At 35.1% G+C, this 18,830-nt stretch overlaps 1 protein-coding gene across 3 annotated transcripts in view; it reads right to left on the minus strand.

Annotated features, from left to right (window-relative positions):
* CSMD3 (CUB and Sushi multiple domains 3) overlaps positions 1 to 18,830 on the minus strand; it is a 1,005,695-nt gene that overhangs the window by 895,885 nt on the left and 90,980 nt on the right. The gene's annotated exons all lie outside the window — the stretch shown is intronic.

The following is an 18,830-nucleotide window of genomic DNA, read 5'->3' on the forward strand; positions in this document are numbered from 1 at the left end:
TAGCCAAACTGCTTCAATTTGTGTTTGGCCAATGAAAGACACAGTGGGACATAAAAGTTCAAGAGAAGAGAGAGGTCATTGTAATCATGCCCTTTGCACATACCATACTGGGAACTGGTCTTGGCTACAGAAGTCCTCTTCCTTTCTGGGAAGAAGCTCTGTTTGCACAACAGTAATCTCCCTATATTTCCTGTATACCTCAGCCAACCTCCCTACCAACTCTCTGCTGGGAACAGTTTTCCAGCAGTGGTATGGAGAAATGGAATGTGCACAGAGTACTATGATCCACTGAACTGAAGAGGAAGATTTCAGAGTTCAAGGCAAACAAAGCAACTTGTTTGTGGAATAGAGCATGGAGAAGATAGAGTTGTGCAGAGAAGGGTGACCAGAAGTCCAAGTGTATATTCACTATAAATTGATGGCTCAGGACAATGCTATAGATACACAGTGCAAGATCACCCAAGGATTGTCAGACAAAAACTGCTTTGTAGCTTATTGCTGGAATAGAGAATGTAGAGGTTGAACACATCATGGTAGGGATTATTAGCAGATCATTAGAGTGCTGGTCTTCCTGGAGTAGCAAGATCTAATAACCTATTATTACCATCTCTGATATCCAGTTGAGACACCAGGAGCCTTGGCAGTATAAATCCACAATGTAGAATGATATCTACTCTAGATCTTCCTCAATTAAGCCTAAAGGTAAACTTTGACAAGATCCGCAGGTGCACAAAGTTTGGAGACTGAATCCTGACAAATTACAGGGCTTGGCAAACTCTTAGGGTTTTCCATAGATCACTAATTATAAAAAGTATGAAGTACAAAATCAAAACTGACAAGGTGATAAGAAAATAGTTCACATCTCTTCTAAGTGAAGAATGAGCAGCCTTCAGAAGAGAATAACATAATCCAGTCTCTAGAACATATTATTCCTAAAGTCTATTAATCAATCAAATTTACTGGAAATTCAAATAAGCAAGGAAATGCAATCCACATTTGAAGAAGATGAAGAGGAAAATGAATAAAAGGAGTAGAAGAAGAGGAAGAAAATAGAACTTAACCCAAATTATCTCAGTATTGAACTTAGCAGAAATGATTCTAAAGCAACTATTTTTAAAGCTGCTTAAAAGCTTTTAAAGCTTTTATTGAAAGCTCTTACTTCACTTAAAAGCTTCTAAAGCTATTCTAAAATATTAAGGGAAAATGAATGGTCTTAATGAGTGAACAAATAGAGAATCTTAGTAGAGAAATGTAAACTAAAGAAGAATCAAACAAAATTCTAGATCATGAGATTATAATCTACAAAAAAGGAAAAATAGTGAACATGAAGAACCATATAATATAAATTATGTACTTTGAAGATCATAGAAGAACAAAATGAAATGAAATGAGCAGAACTTCAAGTATCTGCTAGGCCGATGTCAAATGGTTTAAAATAAGTAATTGGAGTTTTGGAAGAAAAGGTAGTGAGTTTGAGCATAAAAATATAGATAGAATAACAGCATAGACTTCCCATATTTTATATAAAATGCAAGTCAACAGATCTTAGAAGCTTAACGAGATAAACAAAAAGATAACCACAGCTAGGTAAACCGTAGACAAAATTACACTGAAGAGAAAAATATGTGAGTAGCTGGAGAGAAAACACATTACACACAGGGTAACAAGGCTAAGAAAAATCATGGGCTTCTCATTAAAAAACAAAACAAAACAAAACAAAACAAAACAAAAACTACAGTTAAAATAAAATGTAAAGAAAAAAAAGAGTGGTTTAACTTGCATTGAGCAAAAATATTTTTAAAGGGTGAATTTAAGATATTCTTCAGATAAATGGAAGCTAAAAGTAATCACCTGAAATCCTGCACTGCAGGAAATGCAAAAAAATGTCTTTCAGTTAGAAGATAAATGATAACATTTGGAAATTGGAACTTATAGAAAGGAATGAAAAAGTGCCATAAGTGGTAAAAATAAAATTGCTAATAGACTATATTTCCTTTCTTTGCATAATTTCCTAAGAGTGAAATGGTTGTTTATAATGGTTTATAATGTGTAAGTAAGTAAAATATTTTATAACAATCCTACAAAAGATACAAAGGATCAGTTAAATGAAATTACACTTTACATTTATTACCTTTGTTAATTGTGAGGCATGAATTGTGAAACAAGAATATTGGAGGAGGAAGTGTCAGGGGCCAAGTGTGAAAAGAGGAGAAGAGCTTTGAACATAATATGAAATTAATTTTAAAATTGATATCTATTGTATTATTTTATAGAGATCAACTCATTGCTGTGTTCTTAGTTTATATGAACATTTTTGTATCACTCACTTATCTCATATTTCCATTTTTCCCAAATTAACATAACATTTTCATGTGCTGCATGATTTCCATTTGTTCATTTATTTAATTGATTAGAGCTATAGAGTCAAGAACAACTGTCATGTAATATTTATCTTTTAAAATTTCCAATGCCTTTTGCTGTGCTAAGTACAGAAGTGCAAATCAATAAATGTTTATTAATGTCTTAAAAATAATGTTCAATAATGGATTTTATAACTATCTTAAGATTAAGAAAGTAAGTAGAAATATTAAAAAATTAGTTTAATATATTTTAATATTTCCATATATATTATGGTAATTTTATATTGAAAGCTATTAAATTAGCCTACTCTTTTCTTCATATTCTTTGTAGCCCTGTAAGTCAATCTGTACTAATATAATTCATTCTGTATTAGTATATAAGCATTTTTCATACTAAGGTGAATTAATCTCTGAATCTAGAAATAACAATTTCCAATGAATGAGAAAAGTGAGGAACAAAACATAATCTTGAAACAAAATTTTCTAGTGCTCTTGAATTATTTCATATCATCTCTTAGTTTTAGATGTTAATTCAGCCCTTCTTTAAATATCCCATTAATTCTGGCCCCTTTTGACTTGTAATTGTCTAAAAACTGAAAACCAAAGTTAACTAGAAATTATAGAGAATTTTATTGCTAACTTCTTGACATATATATATATATATATAAATGTTTTATTCATTCTAGTTAGATCCCATGTCCTTGAGAACAAAATTATGCTTTTTTTTCCCCAAAGTGCATAGAATTGTGAAAATATCTAATAGGTAGGATATGGAATTTGAATTCCTTGGAAGAACAGAATTGGCGTTAACAAGTTTGTAAGTCCATACTTACTTTAAAATTAAATGATTGTAATATTTTCCCACATAAACTCTGGCTCTCTGATCTTTTATTTTATTCATATGAATTTACATGTGACATTTACATTATATTAGAGCATCAAACCAACAAAAAGTAACAGCAGGTATTCTGAAATAAATGCAAGGAAAACATTGGAAGATACTTATTCTCCTACAATTGGTGTTTATAATTCCATGGGCAAGCCAGATCTCTAAGTTCTCTCATTACTAAAATAAAAGATAAAATTTTAACATCAACCACATAAAATTAACTTTGTAATGAACAAGATAAATAAGTATTAAAATAAATTTACTAACTTTTATTATCTTCTGGTAGAATAATAACAATTAATTTTGCATGGCACTTTATAGTTTATACAATTTTTATTATTTTGCCTTTGGATTGATCAATGAATTTCACTCACTCTTTTTGTGGGTAAATATTATACCAGTTTGGTATGTCATTTATCCTCCTTGGGCCTCATTTTCACAATTAAAACTATGTAAATGATCTTATAACAATTAAAAGTAATGTGTATAAGGTGATCATCATAGATACAAGGTACAATACTTACTTAAGGGAACATAATATTCATCATATATATAGTTATTTACAAATACTGATAAACACCAGAACAACTGATGTCTGCAAACCCAACCCATTTTAATATTACATTCAAGACATAGAAACTATGAAAGGTAAAATGGTAATGGCTTTCTATATAAACTTGAGTAAAGATCCTTCAGAATTTTTCCCAAAGTACAGTCTTTTTATGCTAAGTATAATAATTAGAATGCAAATTATGAAACCACTTTATCCCACAAAAATTGCAAGTTTTGAACATCTAAATTCCCCTAATAAATCTGTACAAAATGCAGTGTACTTAATATGACTGTGTATACTAAATATTATATTTGATGTATAGGCTTGAAATTTACTACCCATGTTACAACCCATTTAGATATAAAGGAAATTCTCCATTTACTGTTTATGTCTTGTACTTTTATAAAAAAGAGAAATACTTAGTTATGAGATTTGCTTGTATTTATTTTAAGCACTTTTTCTATAGTAACTCATACAATCCTCTCAACAGCCCTGTGAGATAGTCCTGAAGTTGTCTCAATTTTCAGTTGAGGAAGTAGACACAGAAATAAAGAATAATTGCCCAGATCATATCACTATCAAATGACAGAGCTGGGGTTTGGACTCACACACTCTGGCTCCAGAATTTAAATTTCCATAGGTATGCTATTTCCTTTTTTTTTTTTCTAGCTTTTCGTTTTGAGTAAGACCTTCTCACTATGCTGATTCGGTCACTGATCTTTCATTTTTGTTCCAGGTTCCCTCCTCTTCTCTTCTCACTACTCATCCTTAGTTAATATCTGGTAGGCTTTGTTTTTTCCTTGTTTTGATAATTTTTTTCTGTAATTTTTTCTTGAAAATTTTCAAAACAAGGAAATTATTTGACCCCTCTTGGTAGGTTAACTTCCTGAGTTTCCAACCCCTTTCTGCTTTTAATTTTTTTCTCTGTTAAGAAATATAAACATTTTTAGACTATAAATGTAAAATAAATGGGCTTGAAAAGAATTCTGGGATGGCTGTTCAAGAGGCAGTTAAAACTTAAGGAGTCAAAAGTTCTCATTTTTATGTTACAGTTCAATTAAAGGTGTGTTTTTGTAATTATGGAAAAACTGGCTGATATGTGCCAAGAAAACTAGGTTTTTTGTTTGTTTTTTAGTGAAACTCTGTGGGTCTAACAACATACAGTTATTATGCACACAACAGTTTTTCAGAATGTATTTGTGTTATTAACACAGCTGTGACTTATGATTTCTTTACTTTTACCCTGCCTTAAGAGTGAGTTTTACACCATTCAGTCTGGAAACTACTCAATTTCCTATCTCCAAACAAGTACTAAAGTAAGAAAATGGCTGTGAGGAATACACAAGATAATCACCAATAGGCAAAGAAATTATAAAATAATTTGTAGCTATTTGACAATGAATATTGCTTTAATGATCTCATGCTTTGCCATGGTTAAGAGTATAAACAGGTATTCTTTTCTCTTTTTATAGAAAATTTGCAGCTTTGAGGTATGACTGGAGAAATACTGAGTTTTGTGGTGTCTGACATTTAACTTGTTTTTCTATCATTTCACCTTTATGACAAAATAAAGATACTCCAGGCAATGGAATTTTTCCAGATTATTATATTTAGGGTTACCATAAGTTCAATCACCCTTCTCTTCATACTTTACAAAATTCAGAGGTGTCTTACAATCTTCCAGACATGAGCTGCCTGTCATGTTTGTTGCCTGAACACTTCTATTAAAAAAAAAAATCCTTGCTAGAAAGCACTGAGCTGGAAAGAGCAGAAAAAATATTTCTATATCAATAAAGTAACTGAAAGACTTTCATGGTTGTATTTTCCAACTTATCTTCCTTTTGACACTTATTTTTCTTCACAGCAGCAACAATAATATGATTTTCCTTTTTTTTTCCCCCTTCTTATTGTTACCCTACACATCTTAACCTAGTGCTAATAATAGCTGTTCTGGTTATTATCTCCTTCCACACCTCCTTGGTTCTTCCTTCCAGGAGTTTGCTTTAGAAGGAACAGTACATTGAAAGGCACATAAAGGTGAAAAGCAAGCTTTTTGTGATTCCAAAGAGCAGTCATTGCTCTTGGCACATCAGCAAACAAATCACAAGGACTTCTGAATTCCCTTGCAGGCTTTCTTTCTTGTATGGTTTGGAAGGCAAGAGTATGAGTGACAGCTAGAATGACATTACCACTTGGGGGACACAGTTCTGCAGGTGACATTGTGCAGAGAAATAAAAGGAGGTGAAAGATAGGTTGTCTTGAATTGGTTTTCACACCACTGAAAGTATATTTTAGTTTAACTGTAGTGACAGTCCAGCTCCAACCTGCTGACAGATGGCTGCTAGCAAGAAAAGATATTTGAGACTTACTGTCAAGATACAAGCTTTCAAGTTAACCAAAGAACATTTAAAAAAAAATTTCAAAGAATGATGAAAGTAGAGAGAAATGATATTTAGCACATACATTGTGCAAAGAATATCTGTGAGCCCAAAGCAGGGCATCACTTGGCAAAGGGGAGATAACTAAATTTCCTAGGTGTGAACACCTCCAAGAATAAAGTAAATCCTTATGAAAAAGGGTTGATGTTGGGCTTGGGCATTATATGGATAAGAGAGCTCACTGAAAATGGCAAAGTTATCAGAGAAGTACAATTGAGAAAGACAGTCACCTTTGTTTTCTATCCAGAAAATTAGAAAAGTGAGTAATTTTAATATACTCTGACCATAATATGTATTTAGCATACTGCTGCTATCTATTCATTAGAACCTCGAATTATCATTAATGAGATTGAATGCTTTTATTAATTGGTATGTGTGCCTGGTGCTCTTCTAAAGGGCTTACCATGCATGACCTTTACCTAGAGTTTTTATCATAGTACTTTCAAGTACCTACTGTTGTTACCATCATTTTACAGAAAAGGAAATAGAAGCACAGGGGGTTGTTTATATAATTTCTCAATATCTCACCGCTTTAATAGGTAGTGACCTTTTTCTCAAACAGAGACAAAATGAACCATGGCCCTTGCTCTCAAACATTTAGTGTAGCTTCCTATATATGTTGTGAGTTCATGCTGAACACTAAGTTGCCTCTCTACCAGGACACACAGCTTTGGGAAGCAAGGGTGAGGATGAAAAGAGATACCCTGATTCAGGAATAATAAAATCAACACTGGAGACCAAGGGTGCATGTGTTTGTGGCTGGATGAATATCCATATTGTCCCCATATTCAGTTAAAAAGGTTTTAGTCTTCTGAATTACTGAATCACTGACCTCAAAAGAATTAGTCACTGAGTGCGCAAGGACTTAAGGCTATTTGGAGCTTTGCTTTGCTTCTCGTTTTTGCTTTGTTTTTGGTGTTTTGTGTGTGTGTATTTCTGATTTATTAAAATGTGTCCTCTTCAATTTTAGGCTTACATATAGCATACAGAATTTTCTATGAATTAAATTGCATTCTAATGTGTCTATAAAGCACATTCATTTAAGGGCCCTTAAGCAATATGCAGTAGAGTCCATATAATTCTGCCTCCTTCAAATAAATACTTTTCTCTATAAGTGTAAAATATATTTATTAATTTCAGATCCTAAATAATATTTCTTGTTTATTACTATTTGATTTAAATATATGAAGCCAAATTAGAATGGTAATCATGAAAGAATCAGAGGAGAGGAACACCAGATTGCTGTAGTCCTCCTAAAATAAAATAATTACCAAATTACAAAAAAGGGGACCCTCTAAGCCTTACAATTAAAATTGTTTGTCTAGAGTAAAAAGGATTCCTTACTGACCTCTGAAAATTAATGACTCTTCATCTTCCATCATTCGTTTTACGTACTCCATTAGCATCTAACATTGACCAGCACTTATGCCAAAGAGACATATAAACCACTCCTTTTAATGTTTGTAATTGGAAAATACTAGACTATAAAGAGATTTTTCTCCCTGTGTGGGTGGTTATAAAAGTTGTATCTTACAGCAAAAGAATTGTTAGTTCATGAAATTTTATCATCAATATTGAAACTGAAGAAAGTACAAGAAATGGCATAGATGCTTAATGCACCTGCAGTGATATCTAATCCATACATCTGAAGAATATCTTACAGGAATATGCAAAGAAAAAAGGGTTTTATATACCTATATCAAATTGTTATTCTGAAGAATAATCTTCTTTATAAACATTTACATGTTACTATATGCCCTTAAATTGATATCATTTACTTCATAGAAGATAATAGAGAAAAGAGAATTCTACTTTTCAGAGACAACATACAAAATGGGTCAGTGCAAATGATGGAGTATGGTAGAAAGTCTACAAATAATTCCTCTCATCCCTGTATACTCCTGCCAGCCCTGCCATCAGGAAGTGAAACCTGTTTCTCCCCTTAATCAGGGTAAGCTGTATGAATTGCTTTTTTTCAACAGAATGCAACTAAAGTCAAGTGTGTTCCAGTTCTGAGCCTAGCCCTTAAGAAGCCACACAGTTTCCAGTTTCAGTGTTGGAGCCCTGGGCCATCATGTAGAAATCTAACCCCTTGCTGAAAAGAGACATAACCTTTCCAACCATCCCAGAAGAGGTCCAGGACATGTGTATAAAACCATTTTGAATGCTGCAGTTCTAGCTGGGGTCCTACGTAAGAGTAGCTCAGACAACATCATATAGAAAAGAACCACCAAGCAGAGCCCAGACGGCCCAGAAAATGATGAGATGTAATACATCATTGTGTTAAACCACTGAGTTTTGGGTACAATTTCTTTTCTGGAATTAGATAACTGGAACATATAGGAAACTAAGAGACAATAACTGAACCTAAAGAATTAACTTCAGACTCTTCTTAGGGATTTCAGATTCTGAAATAAAGAGATTTCTCCAAAGCAACATGGTAAGATCTGTTGCTATAAGTTAAGAAGAACACTATTTAGAGAGGGAATAATTAATGTTCAGATAACCTTAAGCAAAGTCACTTAAATTAATTGAGAAGTGACATCCAATTAGATGCCAAGTATTAGTTACATTCTTGTTGTTGTTGTTGTTGTTTTAACATTTTTATTTTTATAGTCATTTTACAATGTTGTGTCAAATTCCAGTGTAGAGCACAATTTTTCAGCTATGTATGAACATACATATGTATTCATTGTCACATTTTTTTTTCACTGTGAGCTACCACAAGATCCTGCATATATTTCCCTGTGCTATACAGTACAATCTTGTTTATCTACTCTGCATTTTAAAATCACAGTCTGTTCCTTCCCACCCCTCGCCCCCCTGGCAACCACAAGCTTGTACTCTATATCTATGAGTCTGTTTCTGTTTTGTATTTCTGTTTTGTTTTTTTAGATTCCTCATATGAGCAATCTCACATGGTATTTTCCTCTCTCTCTGGCTCACTTCACTCAGAATGACATTCTCCAGGAACATCCATGTTGCTGCAAATGGCGTTATGTTGTCAGTTTTTGTGGCTGAATAGTATTCCATGTATAAATATACCACTTATTCTTCATCCGGTCATCTGTTGATGGACATCTAGGCTGTTTCCATGTCTTGGCTATTGTACATAGTGCTGCTATGAACAATGGGGTGCAGGTGTCATTTTGAAGTAGGGTTCCTTCTGGATATGTGCCCAGGAGTGGGATTCCTGGGTCATATGATAAGTTTATTCCTAGTCTTTTGAGGAATCTCCATACTGTTTTCCACAGTGGCTTTCCTTGCTTCCCTCTCCCACTCTTAATGATTTAGATGTCTTCTTTTACAATTTTGTGTTTATTCTTTTTGTAATTCCTGGCTGTGATCTCCTTTCCAGTTATGAGTTTCTCATTTTTGTAGCATCCTGCTTCTTTTCTATTTATAGTAGACCTGTCAACATTTCTTTTAGCATGGGTTTAGTGTTGCTAAACTCTTTTAGTTTTTGCTTGTCTGTGAAGTTCTTTATCTCTCCTTCTATTCTAAAGGATAGCCTTGCTGGATAGAGTATTCTAGGCTGCATGTTTTTTTCATTGAGGACTGTGAATATATCTTGCCACTCCCTTCTGACCTGTAGTGTTTGTGTAGAGAAATCAGTTGAGAGCCTTATGGGGGTTCCCTTGTAACTCACTCATTGTTTTTCTCTTGCTGCCTTTAGGATCATTTCTTTATCCTTGACTCTGGCCATCTTGATTATGATATATCTTGGTGTGGGTCTGTTTGGGTTCTTCCTGTTTGGGACCGTCTGAGCCTCCTATATTCAGATATCTGATTCCTTTAGGTCTGGGAAGTTTTCAGTCATGATTTCTTCAAAGACCTCCTCAATCCCCTTTGTTCTTTCTTCCCCTTCTGGATCCCCTATTATGCGTAGATTGGCACACTTTATATTATCGCATAGGTCCCTTATATTGTTTTCATTGTTTTTTATTTGTTTTTCTCTCAGCTGTTCTGATTGGGTGCCTTCTGTTGTTCTGTCTTCTAGGTCACTTATTCATTCCTCTGCATTATCTAGCCTGCTTTGTACAGGTCAGCTCTTATCTCAGCAAATGAGTTTACTAATTCTACTTGGTTCTTCTTTATAGCTTCTATTTCATTTTTGACATATTTTATATCTCTAAACACCATTTCAGTTCCTTCAGTACTTTGATCACTCCTTTTTTGAAATCTTGATCTAGTAGGCCATCATGTCTATTTCCTTGATCGTGCTTTCAGGAAATTTCTTGTTCTTTTAATTGGGAGTAGTTCCTCTGCTTCTTCATATTGCTCATATCTCTCTGGCACTGTGGCTTAAGGAGTATCAGTTATCTAGTTCTCCTGGAGACAGTGTGCTCTTAATGTTTTTTATCAAGAGGTCTTTGTGTTTCCGCCCTGTTTCACAAACTCAGCTTGCTGTTTCCAGAGGCATTCTGTTGTCACCCTCATCTGTGCTGCTCCCAGTGGCTGTAGGTTAGCAGATCACGCCCCCTCCTAACACTGTGTCAGGTGCTGAGCTCTTACCCGGTGGGCGGGCAGGTCACTCCCCCTCCAGATCCCACAGTCAGATGCTGCGCTTGGGCGAGGCAGGTGGGCAGCTTGTGCCCCCTCCCAGCACCATGGTCAGGTGCTGCTACGTTCCTGCCAGGAGAGCAGGTGACCGCCCGCCCTCTACCAGCACTAGTCGCTCCGCTGCTCTGTGCAGCTGCCTTCTCTGCCTCAGGTCAGTGCCTCAAAGGTGGCCTTGGGGAAGACCGCGGAATGGCCCCGCCCTTGCTCCGTGCCAAATCTCAGCTCCTTGTTTGTCTTGGCAGCGCGAGTTCTCTGAGGTGCCAGGACAGAAAGATCCTGTCTGCCTCAGGCTGCAAACAAGTCTCAGTCCTGCCTAGGAGGTTGCAGAGCCCCCGAGTGCAAATTCAGGGCTGGGCCTGCCCCGGCCCGGGAGCTGCACACAGGAGTAGATGGCGACTGCTGCTGCACAGCACTGCCTCTCTTCTCATGAGAAGTGCCAGTAATGGCAGCGCAGGTCTGAGGAGACAAAGTCTATGGCACCCCTTCCCCCCAGGGCACACCAGCCATGTTGCTTTGCTTTTTTCACAATTTATGGGGGACCAAGGTGGTTCTGCTCTGTATCCCCCTCCAGCCATGGCACACAGCTCCCTGCAGTCCCCCGGGGCTGCCTCAGTGCAGCTGCCCCTGTCCCCCACCTGCCTGGGGTGGCCGGTCCCGGCCCCCAGCTGCTGGCTTGCATCTTGGGCTGGGTGTCACAGGGACCCTTTGTGCCCATTTAACTTAGTTCTGTTGGTAAAGGGGTGCTTGGGGCAGATCTGAGCTTGGGAGGCTCCCCCTCCATCCCACTGGCCTCTCCGTTGGAGAGGGAGACCCAAAGAATGAGCGCTAGTCCTCCTTTGCCGCTCCCTCCCTGCAGGATCGGTCCCACACTGTTTTGCTTTTTCTTCTTTCTTTTTTCCTTTTCTTCTACCAGATTTTTGGCGTCTTTGTCTTTCGAAGAGGGTGATGTTCTGTCGGAGTTTGGCAGGTGCTCTGGTTGGCTGAGTAGGTCCGTAGATGTGAGTTTTGGTGTATTTGTGGGAGATGGTGAGCTACAAGCATCCTTCTACTCCGCCATCTTGCCTCTCTCTCAGTTACGTTCTTAATGCTACTTAAAAATAATCCCTTCTTTTCAACCTCACATACAGGATAAAGATCAGACCCTTCAGATTTCTCTTAAGGATTACCAGGGAACTCCTGATCTCTGACCTCCTGGTTAGCTCTTCTCCAATTTATTACTAATTCCTAATTTGCTGTTTTCTAAAATATAGATAAATTCATGATACTTAATATTCTTCAGTGACTTTTCATTATCTTAATAGTAAAGTCCATGTCTAGGGAATGACTTTCCAGCCCTCTGGGATCTGACTCTGTTTTTACCCCATCCTCATTTCATGCCATTCTCATCCTCAAACCCAGACTCCAGGCATATAAAATATCTGTGTCTCTGCATCTGCTCTCCTTCTCTCTGAATTTTCCTTTTCCCCTATAGATCTAATGTCTATGTACTAAAAATATACCCTTTATCTGACAATGTCCTGCACTCAAGTCTGAACCATTTACCCTTCCTTTAAACTACCATAGCACTTGGCATGTATACCCATCCTAGTACTTACCATATTCCATTAGTGTGCTTCCTAACTACTGGAGGATAGCTTTTAGATCTCTATGCCAGTTCCCAGCTTAGAGCCAAGAATGCTACCAAATATAGTTCTTGTTGGATGAGTGGGTGAATAATAGATGAAATGGATAATGCTTGTGAAAATACTTTACAAAGTTAGAAGTACTTTGTAACTATTATTTTGATGATTTCTCTGTAATGGATTGTAAAATTAGTTCCTATAAAAGTCGAATGAAACTCAAGAGAGTTAAATACATACATTCAGATTACAGGGGAAGTGATTACATGTACATTACAGCAGAATTAAGCCTGAGAGTTGCCTGTAAAGTAAATATAAAAATAATATATTTATCTTATATATATTTGCCTCTAAAATAAGCATAAAAATAATTTTACACTGTTTTTTAAAGGAACTGGGAAATAATGAAAAGAAAAATGTTAGGGCTGGGAAGTGATCTTTCACCTTACCTTGCATTTGTCAAAAAATTAAATTATTTACAACTTAATCATGGTAGTTTTAAGTGATTGGGAAAAATAGAGATAAAATAAAAATAAGTTAGAGATATTGAAAGAATAAGAAGCATGTATTTAAACTAAGCAGTATTTCACTTAGTCATAGAATTGAATTTATCATCAGAATTAGAAAATATTGAGATGCAATTGTTGAGTGTTTCTTAAACACCAGACATTGTACTAAGTGCTTTGTAGACATTATCTAGTTTAGTTCTTAGAAAAACCTAGGAGACAATAATTAGCATCTTCTCTTTAAATGTGGAAATTTGGTATGGAAATGTGGAATTTGCAGATTTCGTTAAGGTAAAGATTTCAAGATGAGATCATCCTGCATTAGGATGGGCCCTAAATCCAATGGTAGGCATCCTTATAAGAGACAGAAAAGAAGCAAACACACAGAGGCACAGGGGAGAAAGCCATGTAAAGATGGAGGCAGAGATTGGAGTTATGCTGTCGCAAAGCAACACCTGGCATCACCAGAAGCTGGAAGAGGTGAGGAAGTGTTCTCCCCTAGGGCCTTTGGATGGAACACAGCCCTGCCAATACCTTAATTTCAAACTTCTGGTCTTCAGAACTTTGACAGAATAAATGTCTGTTGTTTTAAACCACCATGTATGTGGTATTTTGTTACCACAGCCCTAGGAAACTAACAGAACATCTGTTTCTGATTTCCTACATCAGTCAAGGATGGTGCTATGCCTCTGGTAGAGAAGCAGGTAACTTCCTTAGCTGCTTAGATTCAGTAGTTATTGAAGGCTCTCCTGAGGAGGTGACATTTGAGATTATACCAGGAGTATGTCAAACAGGAGGGAACAGAAAATAAGAGAGCTAGAAGGAACAGGCAATACAGAGACTTGAAAGAATTTAATACAAAGTATTTGCAAGACAGAAAGGAGACCAGTAAGGCTGAAGTGCAGGTGAGGGGTGGAGCACAGGACTTGGGTAGTTTGTGGGGCGATAAAAAACATCCAGATCGTATAGGTCTCTGTACAACTTCTCAAGGAATTTGGGTTGCATCCTCAGTTCAGTGGAAAGACATACAATTATTTCATATTTGGGGTGGAAGGGTAAGGGAGATGCAGGCAGAAGAATACACAATGTCAATTTGTATCTTAAATAGGTGATATTAAATCCTATGGAGAAGGAACTGGAAGCCAAAAGAGTGGAAGGAGGGAGACAAGGAAATAGGTTTTGGCAATTGTCAAGGAGGCGTAACACTGTATTTTGAGTAATGGCAATGATGATGGAGATATGTCTTTGAGGAATTTCGTGGAGGTGCTACTTGACTTGCTGATAGATATGGAGGAAGGAAAGTGAAACATCAGATCTCTGCAATAATACACCAGAGGACATGGTGGAGTACAAAAGTGAGTGACTTGGAGTGGAGACAATTAAGAAATGTTCCTTAGAAGAAGAGATTCTTGTATATATGAATAATAGTGGCCTACTCCTATTTTTTTTTTAACTCTGGAAAACAAGAGGCTGTAGGGAGAAGTATAGATAAAGGATTTTTGTACTAAATGTTCTTTAACAAGACCAATTTGCAGTTGAGCTGTTTATATCCCTTTGACTATAAAGAGCAGTAATTATATACAACACTGAAACACTAAATTATTCAATTGCCTCAAATTTGTTAACTCCACATTCTTTCACTGTGTGCCTGTTTTAGGTCCATCCTCTGCATCAAGACATTTTTAGATTTGTTTTAAATCTGGCATTATTTTATTCGAAGAGAGTATATTCAAAACTATTTCTACTTGATTCCTGGAAATATTTTTGCTTTTCTCACCAGTTGTACACAATGACCTTATAAGGGTCCTGTTAGAGTGAATTCACTCTTTAAACAAGGTTTCTTATCAGTTTTTCACACTTACTCGAGAGGGCATTTTTTTTCCCCCAAATCATATAGTGGTTCTCTCTATAAATAGTAATCTGTGATTTTGAATCTTAAGCTGTTCTATTTTTAAAAAGTCACTGGCTGGAGTATTTTTTTTAAAGAATTACTTCATTTTTAAAAAGATATTGCATATTTGCTTCTTGTCTCAGTGACCTACTTTGCTTTTCCAAGCTCTTCACTACCTTTTTTCCTTTATCTCCTAGCTTTCTCATATTATCTGCTTGCCTTTTAGCAAAACATTCTAGTTTGTTGTTGTCTTTAATAAAGGAATACAAAGTTATAAATATCCATAGGTTGTTGTTTGCACAGATGTGAATCACCTATTTAAATTAATGAAAGACCACTGAATATATATGAAGGGAGACTCCAGGTAAAATCAGAACATACTGTGTCAAAGAGAGATAAAATGTCTCCTTGACTTCTCCTATTTACATAATACTCTCATCTCTGGAGCATAAAATGATTTCAGTAAGGCCCTATTCAAAATCAGTCTACTTAGTTTCATACTCCCAAATTTGAAAGCCTGAATGAAGAACTCTGAAAAAAAAAATTTTGTGAATTAGAAGAAAGACAGAGTTTTTGGAAGAATTTATTTATTCTATCTAGAGGAATATCTTTGAAGTTTAAAGGAAGAATGCCTAAGGCTTTAAAAGAAAGGACAAGTTATACAATTATTTTCTGGAAAAAGACATATAGATTAAGAATGGAACTCAATTATGAAGGGCTTATATAAATTGATGAATGATACAGAATGATTCTGCTAAGCATTGATGTTTTTTAAAAATCCCTTTTTTGGGGGAGAGCAGGGGCTAATTTTCCAGTGTCAATGAGCATCTTCAAGGTAACATAGCACAGAAAAATCTTGATATTCCCCATTTACTCCCCAATCCTAAATATGTGCCTTCTCAAGTCCTTTCTATCTTAATATATGCCAGAACTGTTCTCAGAGGTTCACAAGCCAAAACTTAACAAACTTCATGAAATATGAGTTTAGACAAAAAAAAACAGTATTTCAAAATTAATTAGTACATCAAGGTATATGTCATATGGTTTTAAATATATATGTAGTGCACAACAAATATATTTAATTGCTTGATAATTTAACAATTCCATCTACATTTTAAAAAGTATATGTAAGTATATATGAATAGATTCATATCTCAAAAAATACATGTACAAAAAAGACTTCCAACTTTGAAGAAAAAGTCAGAAAGATTGGAGCAATTCTCATTTTATTAATTCTCCTCCAAGATTTCTTGAGAGAAAGTAAGCACTCAATAAGAATTTATTGAATGAATAAAATAACTGAGTGCTTGAACCAACAAATAAACTATATATGACACTTATCCTCACTAAAAACACAACAAATATCAAAAAAGTGAAATGAAAATCTATGTAAATCTTTTATGTAAAGAGTACTAAGTTTGACTTACTGCTAGCACATTATAATGCATAATACTTCTAAACCTAAATCACATCTTGTGAAAGAATAGTTAGTAACATCTACAGTAGATTTACCTAAATGATACTGTTGTTTATTTCTGTGAGCATTCTGAAATGCAACCAAAAGAATTACCTATATGTTCCTTGAAGTAGTCTATAGGATCTACAACATAAGAATAATTTTTGGAATAAAATATGAGTTGTAAAGTTGGCTCTACAGCTAGTTTTTTAAAGATATTATTAATAAATAAGCAAATTTGAACCTAAATGAAATATATATAAAAAGCAAACTGCTTAAAACTCCTGGAAATGAATATATAGATTTGTATTTATCAATATATATATTTGCATATTTAAGTACATGTATGTATATTCTTATATGTGTAAATGCATAGGAAAATGTCTCCATGGAAGCATACTGAAAATCAAAAGCAAAAATGTGTGCTGTATTTACATCAGTGCCCAAAGCAAACTATTAGGCCATCTTATGTCATTTATGTAGTACTAGAAATTATTAATAGCAAATGTTGTTTCTTTAATAATGCCTAATGCAAGTTATGTTTCAAATCTTGTAATAAACACTTACTTTACATAATAATGCTTAGTCCTTCCAAAATTTATGTGAGATAGTTACATTTTTCACCATTGTTTCCAGGTCCAGAAACTGAAGTTTAGAATATTAAATAATTTTCCCCTGATCATATTAAGTGGTAGAACTGGACATTGAATACAGACATGCTTTAGACCATGGCTGTTCAATATGGTATCCAGGAGCCACTTGTCTATATTCAGCATTTGACATGTGACTAGTATGAAAGAGGAAATACATTTTTAACTTTGTTTAATTTGGATCACATCAATTTAAATTTAAAAACCAAGAACTGTAAAATATATATTTTAATTAAACACAACTTTGTTGCATTGGTAGGACCATACTTTTAACATTGATTGCTTTTTGTTTTCTTAACTGGAGTTTGCAAATCAAGTGCCTGAGTTGTTTCTAGTGCTTCACATAAATGCATCATCAATATAGTAAACGTCAATGGATGAGCAGTTTGTATGATGTTTTTAAGTACCAGTGTAATACTTTAATGTGTATATTTGAATAGTTTATGAAGACAGCATGAATTATAGTGATACCTATGTAAATTATAAATGGTAATTAAATTGAGATACTTACTAATTATAATAGAATGAAATCAGTTTTCTAGCTTAAAATAAGTGTAAGCAAATTTTAAAATTTAAGACAAAGGACTACTACTTATGCAAAATCAAGTAGAAATGTAAAAGCTAGTACTGCAAACAGAATAGGTGGGGAAAAAAAGAGGATTGGAGAGAGAGAAAGAGAGTGTATGTGTAAGACTTTTAGAAGGCTTGAGGCAAATTTCTCAGTGACTGGTGATGGCAAATTATGGTCACAGCAAAATTTAAAAAGAAAAAGACTGTTTAAAAATATAGTAAAGTTGATTGCATTAAGAGACACTGTATTGTACACTTGAAATTTGCTAAAAGAGTAGATCCTAACTGTTCTCACATCAAAAAAAAAAAAAGATAACTATGTGAGGTGATGAACATGTTAATTAGCTTGATTCTGGTAAACATTTCAAAATGTATAGGCATATTAGAACATCATAATGTTTACCTTAATTATAGACAATTGGTTTTTTTGTCAGTTGCACCTCAACAAGCTGGAAAAAAATATGAATGATAAAAGTGGATTGTATAAGAGACATGTTTAAGCAAATACACAGTGATTTTGGGTAAAGTTTCCTCTCAATACTCCAGAAGTAATCTGTGACTGTAGTTGGCTGAAATCAGAATTAAATAGCAAAAAAATAGTTTTTTCAGTAATTTTTAACAAGATCTAAGCCTGTAACTTTGGCCAGCTATGATCCTTGTATAGGGTATTGACCAAGTAAATCAAATGTTACATTCTATTTTTAGTTCTCAACAACTTAACTAAATATCACCTTTGCTTAAATGGGGAACACATCATTCATCATTAGCTTTTAGAGGTAATTATTAAATCCCAAGTGTATTTTAGTTCTATATCTGTAAAATGTTCAAGATTCTCTGGAAATATTTCCAAAGTTGTAAGAAACTAATTGTGGGGAGGGGAGGTGACGGTTACTTGTCTACTTAAAGAAGGATTGAGTATAACTTTTCTTTGGCAGGCCTGAGAACCTGCTAGATCTCTTGAGGTCGGGATAAGTCGGGGAAGATGTGAGCATGGATTGGACGGAATGGGAAGTGAGTGGGTCCTCAGGGAGTATGAGACAGTGAGAGCCCAGTTCAGGCAGAACCAGCAATCTGGGAAGAGGGTAGAAGGGAGACAATAGCAAATGGTTATCTAGCTTGCTTTGGCAGTATCCAAATGAGAGAAAGCAGTTAGCCATCTTTCTGGGCTCTTCTTCTGCAACAGCCATGTCCCATAATGCATAATGGTTGTTGTAAGCAATGATTTGCCTTAAATTGTAAAGGTTATACTTGAAAAGAGCTAGGAGTCTTTAGTACCATATTCTATATTCTACCTTATATCAAGGCTCACTAAACATACTTTTTTTGTTTGTTTTT

The sequence above is a fragment of the Vicugna pacos genome, chromosome 25, assembly GCF_048564905.1.
Source record: "Vicugna pacos chromosome 25, VicPac4, whole genome shotgun sequence".
NCBI classification, from domain to species: domain Eukaryota; kingdom Metazoa; phylum Chordata; class Mammalia; order Artiodactyla; family Camelidae; genus Vicugna; species Vicugna pacos.